Below are 4,542 nucleotides of genomic sequence, written 5' to 3'. Positions count from 1 at the left end.
GACCCTGGTAGGCAGAACAATGGTCTTTCCATGAAGTCTGCATCCTAGCCTGTGAATATGCTAAAGTATACAGCAAGGGGAAATTAAGATTGTAGGAGAAATTAAGGTTGCATATAATTAGAACAACTAATCCTAAAATTTATATGGAACCACAAAAGACCCCAACTAGTCAAAGAATTCTTGAAAAAGAACAAAGTGGGAAGTATTGCAATACTTGATATCAAACTGTTAGGTAGCTAATCAGACATGAACAACAGGGGAACTAAGGAATAGGGGCCCAGCTGTGTAACTACAGAAACTTCCCTTGAAGATCTTCCTTAAGTGCCTCCCAGAAATCTCTCTCTTTTACGGTTGTAAATTACCCCAAATCCTAGAGAACAAAGGCCATTAGAGCTGCTGGGCTAAACCAGCTACAAATGCATGCGCAGAAAGTACTGCCCCTAACTTCAGCCTCATTATACCATCATTATAATCTCATTACTATGCCTGGAAGTTCATGAATCTAATTATAACAGACTGGATTCTGAGTAAGCACATGCATACTAGGCAAAGTTATATAGCAACCAGGTGTCAATCAAGGTGACCTCACTTGTCAGTCATCTAGGAATGTCTTTAGAACCACCTCATCATGGTCCCCAAATATAATGCAGATCTCCCCCTCCCCCAATGTTGCAGCTCTCCATCTTCCTTGGCTGTAAACTGTACTCGCTCCATAGAGGTACGTAACCTCATTTCTACTCAGCCAGCTGGTTTTAGGCTCGACCTGTCTTCTACCATACAATGTACTTTTAATAAACAAATATTTCTCATATTCATTGAATTGAAATTTATTTCTTCAGTAGTGAAAAGAAACTAGGAGTGTGTGAATTACCAGAATTCCGTTCGCTCCATTGGTAACAAAACTATACTCCAACTACAATAATCAAAACAGCATGGTACTGGCATAAAAATAGATACATAGATTAATAGAATAAAATAGAGAGATAAACAGAAATAAATCCTTGCTTATATGGCCAATTAATCTATGACAATGGAGGCAAGGATATACATGAGGTAAAAGACAGTCTCTTCAATAAGTGGTTTCAGCAAAACTGGACAGATACATGCAAAAAGAATAAAACTGGACCACTTTCTTACACCATATACAAAAATAAACTAAAAATGGATTAATGACCTAAATGTTAGACCTTAAACTTAAAACTCCTGGTATAAAACATAAGCAGTAAACTCTTTGATATCACTTTGAGCAATACCTTTTTGTATATATCTCTTTAAGCAAGGAAAACAAAAGAAAAAAAATGAACGAATAAGACTACATCAAACTAAAAAGTTTTTACACAAGGAAGGAAACAATGAACAAAACAAAAGACAACCAACCTATTGAATAGAAAATATTTCCCAATTATACATCCGGTAAGGGGTTGTTAATATGCAAAATACATAAAGAACTCTTAACACTAAAAAAGCAAATAATCCAATGAAAAAAAAAAAATGGGAAGAGGACCTGAATAGACATTTTCTTCTAAGAGGACAGATGGCCAACAGATATATGAAAATATGCTCAGCATCACTAATTATCAGGGAAATGCAAATTAAAACTAGAATGAGATAACACCTCATGGTTAGTCAGAATGGCTATCATCAATAAATCAGCAAACAACAAGTGTTGGTAGGATCATAAATTAGCACGGCCACTGTGGAAAACAATATGGAGATACCTCAAAAAATTAAAAATAAAGCTGCCATACAATCCAGCAATTCCACTTCTGGGTATTTATCTGAAGAAAACCAAAACACTAATTCGAAAAAATATATGTACCCCATGTCCATTGTGGCATTACTAGTAATAGCCAAAATATGGAAATAACTTAGACATCTATCAATAGATGAATAGTTAAAGATATGGGGTGTGTGTGTGTGTGTGTGTGTGTGCGCGCGCACGCGCGCGCGTGCAATGGAATGTTATTTAGCAATAAAAAATAATGAAATCTTGTAATTTGCAACAACATAGAGTATTATGCTAAGTGAAATAAGTCAGACAGAAAGTCAAATACCATATAACCTCACTTATATGTGGAATCTAAAAAAATAAGCAAATGAATAAACAAAACAGAAACAGACCCATAGGTACAGAAAACAAACTGATGGTTGCCAAAGGGTAGGGTTTAGGGGAATAGGGATAAATATATATATATGGATAAAAAACATATAATGTTGGGGAAATTCTTTTTCTTAAAATCAAAAAAGGCACTCATTTTTCCAATTAAATTTAAAAAAAACAAAAACAAAAAAAAAAAACAATTACCTAGGGCAGAAGTACAGGTAATGGAGGGAGAAGAGGCGGCCAGGGAGTGGGAGAGTGAAGAAGCAGTATGGGCAGAAGGCCAGTTCAAGCATTTCTCTCCAAAGAAATCAATGGACTGTCTTCCTTTCCCTGGGGCTGAGGCCACTAGGATTGGTGGGCCAATTTGGGGCTAGGTTATGTTTAGGGTGGGTGTATTTCTCTAAAAAAAAAAGAAAAAGTAGCTTAACAGGTAACCTTAAAATAAGGAGATTATCTTGAATTATCCAGGTAAGCTCAATGCAATCACAAGTATCCTTAAATGTGGAAGAGGGTGACAGAAGAGTGAGCCTCAAAGTGCTGTGTTATGAAAAATCTTAACCAGGCACTGCTAGCTTTGCATATGGAAGGTGGCCATGAGCCAAGGTATGTGGGCAGCCATTAGAAGCTTTAAAAAGCAAGAGAACCTATTCTTCCTGAAGCTTCCAGAAAGGAATGCGACCCTACTGACACTTTGATTTTAGTCCAATGAGCTTCTGACCTCTGATACTGTTAGATAAAAAATTTGTTTAGTTTTGTTTTTTTGAGACTTGCATTTTTTTTTTTTTTACGGCAGTTTTAGGCTCACAATAAAACTGACAGGAAGGTACAAAGATTTCCCATATACCCTCTGCCCTCACACAGAAATAGTCTCGTTCATTATCAACATCTGCCACCGGAATGGTGCCTTTGTTACAACTGATGAATCTACAATGACATATCGAATCATCCCAAGTCAATAGCTTATATTAGGGTTTACTCTCAGTGTTGTAAATTCTGTGAATTTGGATAAACGTACAATCACATTTTTCATTCACAACAAAATTATGCTTGGAGAATGAGATTGTCTTTGCCAATATCTATAATTTTAATATATCACAAGCAATAGCATATAGAATAATGTCTCTTAAAACAACAAAGAAACACTCCAAACCAATGATAGATTAATCACACTATTATTCCAGGCAAAAGGGAAATGACATCAAGTCCAAATTTAGTTGAGCTGTACAAGTTGGTTCTTGGTGGAATGAGTCCTTCTAACTAAAAGCTGAGTATCAGCTGCCAGCTTACATCCCTTGCTGCTGGGCATATAGCTAGCAGGCAAGATGACCGGATTTGAAGGTTCTTACTTCAAGAACTGTCACCGAGCTTACATCACTGCCTACAAGAAGTAGCCTTCCCAAGTAGGAACAGGTGTCCCTTCCCTTCTGAGACTGCTGTGTGATATAACACTACTGCCAACCAAGAGTAGTAGCCTGGCCCCAGCAGGAAGAAGTATCTCAAGGTCTTCGGAGAGCTACTTTGATCAAAAAGAGTTGTCTTACCCAAACTGAACACTCTCGGTTAATCCTCACGGGCTCTAGGTACTTAAAGTTATAATGTTCATTATGTTATAGTCGCTCTTCAATACGTTCTTCTGACTAAGTCCCCAGTGGTGCCTGTCAAAAGCTGAGCTACCAAGTGCTTACCAACAATAAGTGTCAATGACGAGATCCTGGCACAGTTTTCTCAATGTAAAAAAAAAAAAATCGCATTTGTGAATGTGAATTAGATCAGAACTATTTCACTTAAGTCATAAGTGAGTAAATATGAAATCATAACAAACCAATACACAACATGACCTGTATTCATCATTATAATATCATGGATACTGAGTATTTTTGCTGCCTTAAAGTCCTCTGTGCTCCTTTGATTCACCCCAACCCCAACCAAACCCCTGGCAACCATTGATATTTTTATTGTCTTCATAGTTTTTCTTTTCCAGAATGTCATACAGTATAGAGACTTTTCTTTCTTTCTTTTTTTTTAATGCCTATAGCACCTGGTCTTCCTAGGTGGTCTCCCATCCAAGTACTAACCAGACCTGACCCTGCTTAGCTTCCGAGATCAGATGAGATCGGGCATGTTCAGGGTGGCATGGCCGTAGACTGGAGCCTTTTCTTATTGGCTTCATTCTCTAAGTAATATGAATTTAAGATCCTTGTCTTTCTTTTCATGGCTTAATAGCTCATTTCCTTTTAGTGCTGAATAATATTGCATTGTCTGGATGTATCACAGTTTATTTATTTATTCATGTACTAAAGGACATCTTAGTCGCTTCCAAGTCTAGGCAATTATGAATAAAAATCTGTGTGTGGTTTTTTGTGGACATAAGTTTTCAACTCTTCTGGGTAAATACCAAGGAACATAATTGCTGGATTGAATGGTAAGAGTACATTTAG

General features: G+C 36.9%; 1 non-coding gene across 1 annotated transcript; it reads right to left on the bottom strand.

Moving 5' to 3' along the window:
- Positions 1 to 4,130: 4,130 nt before the first annotated feature.
- On the bottom strand, positions 4,131 to 4,249 carry LOC118606221. The gene has a single exon (XR_004952316.1). It is a non-coding gene; the product is annotated as a 5S ribosomal RNA (ribosomal RNA).
- Positions 4,250 to 4,542: the final 293 nt, after the last annotated feature.

This window comes from Rousettus aegyptiacus, unplaced genomic scaffold (assembly GCF_014176215.1).
Source record: "Rousettus aegyptiacus isolate mRouAeg1 unplaced genomic scaffold, mRouAeg1.p scaffold_m13_p_7, whole genome shotgun sequence".
NCBI lineage: Eukaryota > Metazoa > Chordata > Mammalia > Chiroptera > Pteropodidae > Rousettus > Rousettus aegyptiacus.
This window is presented reverse-complemented; position numbering and strand designations above follow the sequence as displayed.